This window comes from Scyliorhinus canicula, chromosome 2 (assembly GCF_902713615.1).
Source record: "Scyliorhinus canicula chromosome 2, sScyCan1.1, whole genome shotgun sequence".
Classification (NCBI taxonomy): Eukaryota; Metazoa; Chordata; class Chondrichthyes; order Carcharhiniformes; family Scyliorhinidae; genus Scyliorhinus; species Scyliorhinus canicula.
Genome location: NC_052147.1, coordinates 167,243,956 through 167,253,752, shown reverse-complemented (window position 1 = coordinate 167,253,752; position 9,797 = coordinate 167,243,956). Strand labels below are relative to the sequence as shown.

General features: G+C 52.0%; 1 long non-coding RNA gene across 1 annotated transcript; it reads right to left on the bottom strand.

Moving 5' to 3' along the window:
• Positions 1-229: 229 nt before the first annotated feature.
• Positions 230-9,586, bottom strand: LOC119962428. Its single transcript, XR_005459870.1, has 2 exons — positions 9,400-9,586; positions 230-579 (listed from the first exon to the last, which is right to left on the bottom strand). It is a non-coding gene; the product is annotated as an uncharacterized LOC119962428 (long non-coding RNA).
• Between the last annotated feature and the right edge of the window lie 211 nt (positions 9,587-9,797).

Genomic DNA, 9,797 nt, shown 5'->3' with positions numbered 1-9,797 from the left:
CAGTCACAGTCCCAGCCACAAATTCCTGTCCCGGCCTCCCCAAACAGGTGCCGGAATGTGGCGACTAGGGGCTTTTTACAGTAACTTGATTGAAGCCTACTTGTGACAACGAGCGATTATTATTGTAGAGTCTACAACTCTATAATAGGAAAGGTCCTTCGGCCTCTCGCGCCAGTCAAAAACACACACCTCTGTAATCTATCACTGAGAAAGATTCAGGAATCAAATGTGCTGCTTCTCAAACTTTATTTGATTTTAAAATACAATCTTAAGGGGAACGAAGGGCCGCAAGCCATGACGTCCTAGAACTCCACAATGCGGCGGCAAGATCCCACAGTGGGAAAGGTTGCACCCCAGTCACTGTAGTGCCTTGTATTCTCCCCTCTCAAGCAGGTATTGCCTTCCTCTGTAGTTAGGGTGCTCATAGAAGGCCCAAGCACCTTCCAACACTCGGCAGGATTGCAGTTCACGGGAAGGAAGACGATCATGAACAGATGGGCAATCCTCGGTCAGTTCCACCACTTGTCCACCAAACTCTGCCCTTTCGTAGATTCTAATTTTGTATGAACCGCCAGTAGCCTGCAGTATTAAAATACAGCAAATTATAATTAATAATGTGCTAATATTGTAAGGAATCAAAAAGCTGCTTTATTGCTTCTAGGCAAGAAGGGGGTAGTGTCGGCAGTTTACGGGGCTATTTTGGAAGAGGAGAAGGCACCACTGGAAGGGATCAAAGCAAGGTGAGAGGACGAGTTGGGAGAGGATATGGAGGAGGGGTTCTGGTGTGAGGTGCTCTGGAGAGTGAATGCCTCCACCTCGTGCGCGAGGTTGGGGCTGATACAGCTGAAGGTGGTATACAGAGCACACCTCACGAGGGCGGGGATGAGCTGGCTCCTGGAGGAGGCAGAAGATGTGTGTGAACGTTACAGGGGTGGGGGGGGGGGGGGGGGGGGCCGAATCACGTCCATATGTTTTGGCTCTGTCCGAAGCTGGATGATTACTGGAAGGAGGTTTATAGGGTAATCTCTAAAGTGGTGCATGTGAAACTGGATCCGGGCCCTCGGGAGGCCATATTCGGGGTGTCGGACCAGCCGTGTTGGAATGGGGATTGTTGATATGGGGATTGACATTATATTCGTTACTGCTTATTGTTTATTGTTTGTGGGTATAAATTTGGGAGAAAATGTGAAAAAGGAGAACAAAATATATATTTTAAAAAATTTCTTCTGGGCAAAAACAACTGAAATACAATTTCTACTGTGTGACTTGAGACAGTTGTAAAGCTGGTTAAGTACAATAATATAATTGTGCGATAGTGGGCCGGATTTTCCCCACCTCCATGATGTGTTTATGCAGAGGCTACCTGCCATCGGCCGTGGGATCTTCCAGCCCCCCTCTGTCAATGGGGTTTTCCTTTGTTTGCACCCTCCGACTGGAAGATCCCACCATCATCCGCAGGTGGAAAATGCTGCCCAATGAATTAACAACACATTTTCAATGTGTCTCAATTTTGTATTGACTTCAAAGAACATTGGGAGAGATGTTAAACTGACTCACTACCACCCATTCTATAACTGCACATTTTCTTCATTGGCTATTTTATTTTGTGTCCTGGAATTTATAAAATGTAATTGTATAAAATCTATCACAAATTCTAAATGTTAACCAGTCCTCATATTCAGACGACAGTCAAAATTAATAAAAGTTCTTTGGGAAAATTTTGACGATGTGAAATCATCTAAAACATGTAATAATGAATCAAGAACCCTCTTTTACATATCTGTTTACTTTTATTGACTTCAATGCACTTGCAAATTGGTAGGGAACTGGTTGGTCGATTTGTTATCGCCAATTTTTATCGTGCAAAGTCACCATTTATCTCCACTCTCATTTTATGCGTAGAAAATATAAAGGGCAAAATGAATGATTTTCTGACATGATTTCTATGCCGCATTAGAGAGACCCCTGCCTGGGAGCCCCCCATTAGAGAGACCCCTGCCTGGGAGCCCCCATTAGAGAGACCCCTGCCTGGGAACCCCCCCATTACAGAGTCCCCTGCCTAGGAGCCCCGATTAGAGAGACCCCTGCCTGGGAGCCCCCATTAGAGAGACACTGCCTGGGAGCCCCCATTAGAGAGACCCCTGCCTGGGAACCCCCCCCATTACAGAGTCCCCTGCCTAGGAGCCCCCATTAGAGAGACCCCTGCCTGGGAGCCCCCCATTAGAGAGACCCCTGCCTGGGAGCCCCCATTAGAGAGACCCCTGCCTGGGAGCCCCCCCATTAGGAAGACCCCTGTCTGGGAGCCCCCCATTAGAGAGACACTGCCTGGGAGCCCCCATTAGAGACACCCCTGCCTGGGAGCCCCCCATTAGAGCGACCCCTGCCTGGGAGCCCCCCATTATAGAGACCCCTGCCTGTGAGCCCCCCATTAGGAAGACCCCTGTCTGGGAGCCCTCCATTAGAGAGACACTGCCTGGGAGCCCCCATTACAGAGACCCCTGCCTGGGAGCCCCCCCATTAGGAAGACCCCTGTCTGGGAGCCCCCCATTAGAGAGACACTGCCTGAAAGCCCCCCATTAGAGAGACCCCTGCGTGTGAGCCCCCATTAGAGAGACCCCTGTCTGGGAACCCCCCATAGAGAGACCCCTGACTGGGAGCCCCCATTCGAGAGAACCCTGTCTGGGAGCCCCCCATTAGAGAGACCCCTGCTTGGGAACCCCCCCCCCCCATTAGAGAGATCCCTGCCTGGTAAATCCCATTAGAGGGATCCTGCCTGGGAAATCCCATTAGAGAGACCCCTGCCTGAGAGCCCCCCATTACAGAGACCGTTGTCGCGTCTTTTCGTCCGACGTCATTTCGTCCAACGACACTTCGTCCACGTCTTTTCGTCCAACGTCTTTTTGTCCGCCCGTCGTTTGGTCCAACGTCACTTCGTCCAATTAACCAATTGCAAATCAACTCCGTATAAAAGCATTTAATTGATAGAAAGCAGGCGACAATACAGCAAGTGAATTTAATTGCTAAAATGCAAGTAATTGATGAAATTCAAGTAAATACAAGCTTAAAAATGCAGTTGAAAAGTTAAAAATCTAAAATGCAGTTAAAAAGATCTAAAAGTTTACTACTGATGAATTCCCGAAATACTTAAAATTGATGTAAATTGTGAGCAACATTCCTCAAGAAATCAATTTTCGCTGTGGGATCCTTTAACGAGGCTCGTTAAAGGGGACTGAGAACGATAATAACTATCCTTTTACGAGGAGAACGATAATAACTATCCTTTAACGAGGCTCGTTAAAGGAAAGAGGCCGGTAATAAAGATCCTTTATTGTATATTATGTGCATTAGAGAAGATTTCCATGTACAAAAGTTAAAGTGGAGTGGTGCTACTAAGCAAGTTACTAAAGTCAAGTTACAAAAGTCTTTGACAAAAAAATCATCCAGCAAAAACACGTAAAAAGTCACAAAAATCTTTGACGAAAAAAATCACGGACAAAATGACGTTGGACCAAAAGACGGGCGGACAAAAAGACGTTGGACGAAAAGACGTGGACGAAGTGTCGTTGGACGAAATGACGTCGGACGAAAAGACATAGCACCTACAGAGACCCCTGTCTGGGAGCCCCCCATTAGAGAGACCCCTGCCTGGGAGCCCCCATTAGAGAGACCCCTGTCTGGGAGCCCCCCCATTAGAGAGACCCCTGCCTGGGAGCTCCCATTAGAGAGACTCCTGTCTGGGAGCCCCCATTAGAGAGACCCCTGCCTGGGAGCCCACCATTAGAGCTACCCCTGCCTGGGAGCCCCCCATTATAGAGACCCCTGCCTGGGAGCCCCCCATTAGGAAGACCCCTGTCTGGGAGCCCCCATTAGAGAGACACTGCCTGGGAGCCCCCATTAGAGAGACCCCTGCCTGGGAGCCCCCCATTAGAGCGACCCCTGCCTGGGAGCCCCATTAGAGCGGACCCCTGTCTGGGAGCCCCCATTAGAGAGACCCCTGCCTGGGAGCCCCCCCATTAGAGAGACCCCTGCCTGGGAGCCCCCCCATTAGAGCGACCCCTGCCGGGGAGCCCCCCATTATAGAGACCCCTGCCTGGGAGCCCCCCATTAGGAAGACCCCTGTCTGGGAGCCCCCCATTAGAGAGACACTGCCTGGGAGCCCCATTAGAGACACCCTGCCTGGGAGCCCCCCATTAGACGCGACCCCTGCCTGGGAGCCCCCCATTATAGAGACCCCTGCCTGGGAGCCCCCCATTAGGAAGACCCCTGTCTGGGAGCCCCCCATTAGAGAGACACTGCCTGGGAGCCCCCATTACAGAGACCCCTGCCTGGGAGCCCCCCATTAGGAAGACCCCTGCCTGGGAACCCCCCATTAGAGAGACCCCTGCGTGTGAGCCCCCATTAGAGAGACCCCTGTCTGGGAACCCCCCATAGAGAGACCCCTGACTGGGAGCCCCCATTCGAGAGACCCCTGTCTGGGAGCCCCCCATTAGAGAGACCCCTGCTTGGGAACCCCCCCCCATTAGAGAGATCCCTGCCTGGTAAATCCCATTAGAGGGATCCTGCCTGAGAGCCCCCCCATTACAGAGACCCCTGACTGGGAAATCCCATTAGCGATACCTCTGCCCGGGAGCCCCCCATTAGAGAGACCCATGCCTGGGAGCCCCCCATTAGATGAGACCCATTGGGGCCTCACGGTAGCATGGTGGTTAGCATCAATGCTTCACAGCTCCAGGGTCCCAGGTTCGATTCCCGGCTGGGTCACTGTCTGTGTGGAGTCTGCACGTCCTCCCCCGTGTGTGCGTGGGTTTCCTCCGGGTGCTTCGGTTTCCTCCCCGCAGTCCAAAGATGTGCGGGTTTAGGTGGATTGGCCCATGCTAAATTGCCACGTAGTGTAAGGTTAATGGGGGATTGTTGGGTTACGGGTATACGGGTTACGTGGCTTTAAGTAGGGTGATCATTGTTCGGCACAACATCGAGGGCCGAAGGGCCTGTTCTGTGCTGTACTGTTCTATGTACTGTTCTATGTTCTATGCCTGGGAGCCCCCATTAGAGAGACCCCTGCCTGAGAGCCCCCATTAGAGAGACCCCTGCCTGGGAAATCCCATTAGAGATACCTCTGCCTGGAAGCCCCCCATCAGAGAGACCCCTGCTTGTGAGCCCCCTATTAGAGAGATCCCTGCCTGAGAGCCCCCATTAGAGGATCCCATGCCTGGGAGCCCCCCATTAGAGAGACCACTGCCTGAGAGCCCCCATTAGAGAGACCCCTGCCTGAGAGCACCCCATTAGAGACTCCTGTCTGGGAGCCTCCCATTAAAGAGACCCCTGCCTGGGAGCCCCCCATTAGAGAGACCCCTGCCTGAGAGCCCCCCATTACAGAGACCCCTGCCTGGGAGCCCCCCCATTAGAGCGACCCCTGCGTGTGAGCTCCCATTAGAGAGACCCCTGTCTGGAGGCGCCCCCCATTAGAGAGAACCCATGCATGGGAGCCCCCATTAGAGAGACCCCTGCGTGTGAGCTCCCATTAGAGAGGACCCCTGTCTGGGAGCGCCCCCCATTAGAGAGACCCATGCATGGGAGCCCCCCATTCGAGAGACCCTGCCTGGGAACCCCCCCCCATTAGAGAGGACCCATGCCTGGGAGCCCCCCAGTAGAGAGACCCCTGCCTGAGAGCCCCCCATTAGAGAGGGCCCCTGCCTGGAAAATCCCATTAGAGGGATCCTGCCTGGAAAATCCCATTAGAGGGATCCTGCCTGGGAAATCCCATTAGAGAGACCCCTGCTTGAGAGCCCCCCCATTAGAGAGACCCATGCCTGGGAATCCCATTAAAGGGACCCTGCCTGGAAGCCTCCATCAGAGAGACGCCTGCTGGGAGCCCCCGATTAGAGAGATGCCTACCAGGGAGCCCTCCATTCGAGAGAACCCTGCCTGAGAGCCCTGATTAGAGAGACCCCTGCCTGGGAGCCCCCCCCATTAGAGAGACCCCTGCCTGGGAGCCCCCCATTAGAGAGACCCCTGCCTGAGAGCCCCCATTAGAGGGACCCTGCCTGAGAGCCCCCCATCAGAGAGACGCCTGCCTGGGAGACCCCCATTATAGAGACCCCTGCCTGGGAGCCCCCCATTATAGAGACCCCTGCCTGGGAGCCCCCCATTAGGAAGACACTGTCTGGGAGCCCCCCATTAGAGAGACACTGCCTGGGAGCCCCCATAGAGAGACCCCTGCCTGGGAGCCCCCCATTAGAGCGACCCCTGCCGGGGAGCCCCCCATTATAGAGACCCCTGCCTGGGAGCCCCCCATTAGGAAAGACCCCTGTCTGGGAGCCACCATTTAGAGAGACCCCTGCGTGTGAGCTCCCATTAGAGAGACCCCTGCCTGAGAGCCCACCATTAGAGAGACCCATGCTTCGGAGCCCCCATTAGAGGAGACCTCCCCCCTGGGAATCCCTTAGAGAAGACTCCTGCCTGGGAGCCCCCATTAGAGAGACCCCCTGCCTGAGAGCCCCCTGCCCGGGAGCCCCCCCCATTAGAAAGACTTCTGCCTGAGAGCCCCTGATTAGAGAGACCTGCCTGAGAGCCCACCATTAGAGGACCACCTGCCCGGGAGCCCCCCCATTAGAGAGACCCCTGGCCTGAGAGCCCACCATTAGAGAGACCCTGCTTCGGAGCCCCCTTAGAGAGACCCCTGCCTGGAAATCCCATTAGAGGGGAACCTCCCTGGGAAAGCCCATTAGAGAGACTCCTGCCTGGAGCCCCCGATTAGGAGAGGCCCCTGCCTGGGAAATCCCATTAGAGGGACCCTGCCTGGGAAATCCCATCAGAGAGACGCCTGCCTGGGAGCCCCCGTTAGAGAGATGCTAACCAGGGAGCCCTCCATTCGAGAGAACCGCCTGAAGCCCCCTGATTAGAGAGACTCCTGCCTGGGAGCCCCCTGCCTGGGGTCCTCCATTAGGAAAGACTTCTGCCTGAGAGCCCCTGATTAGAGAGACCCCTGCCTGGGAGCCCCCCCATTAGAGAGACCCCTGCCTGGGAGCCCCCCCCCATTTAGAGAGAACCCTGCCTGAGAGCCCACTGATTAGAGAGACTCCTGCCCGGGAGCCCCCATTAGAGAGACCCCTGCCTGGGAGCCCCCTATTAGAGGAGACCCCTTCCTGGGAGCCCCCCCATTAGAGAGACCCCTGCCTGGGAGCCCCCTGCCTGGGAGTCCTCCATTAGAAAGACTTCTGCATGAGAGCCCCCGATAGAAAGACCACTGTCTGGAAGCTGGAGAATAGTCCAGATAGAGGCAGTGAAACTAATCACTACTTTAAAATAATATTTATTAGTGTCACAAGTAGGCTTACAATAACACTGCAATGAAGTTACTGTGAAAATCCTCTATCGCCACATTACGGCGTCTGTTTGGATACATTGAGGGAGAACTTTTGAAATCCAATTCACCTAACAGTACGTCTTTTGGGAGAAATCGTAGCACCCCGCGGAAACCATGAAGACACCAGGGAGAATGTGTAAACACTGCCACAGGACAGTGACTCAAGCCAGGAATTGAACTGGGATCCTGGAGCTGTGAAGCAAACAGTGCTAACCACTGTGCTACCGTGCTGCCCGCTGTTTGCATTGTTCATGTTGAATGCAATCAGTGATAGAAATTTAATGTTTGTGCCTTTGTCACACAGGATCAACAACAAGCAATGCAAAATCCAGATGGGTGTAGAACAAAGCTCCCAGTGGAATGCCCCTCATTCGACTTCAACCTGATGTTGGAAAGACTTTTCTTCCAGGCAGAAATTTCCCAGCCGTTCACTTGGGCTTTCTAATAGAAGCAGTTACTCAATCGGCAAGTCAGCCCAGTGGGTTAGAGAAAGGGATTTTGGCATCAGTTCCAGGCATTTCCAAACCTGTGGGGAGGACTTTCCTGTATCCCAGCTGTGGGCATAGTCGCAGGTGGGACAGAAACATTTGCAGAGCAGGCAAATGTTCCCCCCTGCCCGACGTGATTCCCACCACTGGCAGTTTGAAAATCCTTGCCTGACTGTGCTGGTAGTGACATTGTACGCCTGATGTGGAAGGTTAACCCGACCACCACTGTCTCAACGGTGTACATTTCAATGCAAATATTTTTAAAATACATAGAATTTGCAGCACAGAAACAGGCCTGTCCCAAATGATCTGTGCTGCTATTTCTGCTCCACAGGAGCCTCAATCCATTCCCTTTCATCTCACACGATCAGCATTACCTTAAACTCCTTCCTCCATCATCTGTCCATCTAGCTTTCCCTTGAATTCATCTGTGCTTTTCATTTCAACTGTCCCGGTGGCAGGGCAGCACGGTGGCCTAGTGGTTAGCACAACCGCCTCACGGCGCTGAGGTCCCAGGTTCGATCCCGGCTCTGGGTCACTGTCCATGTGGGTTTGCACGTTCTCCCGTGTCTGCGTGGGTTTCGCCCCCACAACCCAAAAATGTGCAGAGTAGGTGGATTGGCCACGCTAAATTGCCCCTTAATTGGAAAAAATAATTGGCTAATCTAAATTTTAAAAAAACTGTCCCCGGTGGTGACAAGTTTCACATTCCAACCACTCGTTGGTAGTTTGTGGGAATATTTGCTGGTTTAAGCTCAGTTGGCTGGACAGCTGGTTTGTGATACCTGATAAGACCTATGGCCACAGGTTCAATTCCTGTGTCTGCTGAGGGTTATTTATTTATTTTTTATAAATTTAAAGTCCCCCAATTCATTTCTTCCAATTAAGGGGCAATTAGCGTGGCCAATTCACCTAGCTTGCACATTTTGGGTTGTGGGGGAAAGACACACTGCAAACACGGGGGAATATATAAACTCAACACAGACAGTGACCCAGAGCTGGATCTAACCTGGGCCCTCGGTGCCGTGAGGCCACATTGCTAACCCACTTAGCCACCATGCTTCCCTCGCTGAGGTTGTTCTATGAATCCCTTCGCTTTCTCAACCTTGTCTCTGCTTGAGGTGTGGTGATCGTCTGGTTAAATTCACCACCAATCCGCTCCACCCTCAAGGGGGAAACAGTCTATGGTCATCTGGGACTATGGTGACTTACTGGTTAGAAAAACTGTTTGGGCTGATTCTTCTGACCCGTCCACTGAAGAATGCCATAGGCGAGATGCGGATAATGGAGAAGTCATTCACCTTGGGTGGAATTCTCCAGTTGCTGGCGAGATGACGAGAGAAACCCGCCTTTAGTCTCGTTTGTTCAATTATAATCTTACTAATGGACATTAGTCTCATGTACATTTAGTAAAATAAAATGATTGTATGCAGGTCTATAATAATTTCTCAGGGATATGAGTTTAAAAAGAGCATTTAAAACATTAGTGAGTGGGCTTCCTGAAAATTGTTGCCACTATTTTGTTCCACTTAAACGAGTACTTACATGGCGAATGAGACGGCATGATTTAATAGTTGCATTGTATCCATTCCAGTGCTGTAATCTGGATATTCTCCCCCTGGTCAAAATGTACTGATATCCAGTGTAATTTGCTTTCTCGTAAAGCACCCAGCTGCCACTCTCACACCGGACAGAGGTTACACCGGCTGAAGATGAGTGCAGATCTGAACAGTCAGTGCCTGCACTCATAGCACTGGCCCTGAAGTTCTTGTCTCGTAAAAAATGATCTGCAGTGAGGAGAGGAAGGTCAGTTTGATAAATCTAAAGAAACAGATAAAGCTCTAATAAGACAGAATAGCTGCTAAATTTGACAATGACTACCGAGAGCTACCTTTCCCATTTTGAATTTTGACCCAAAGGGCTGCTTTGAGGACATGGACGCT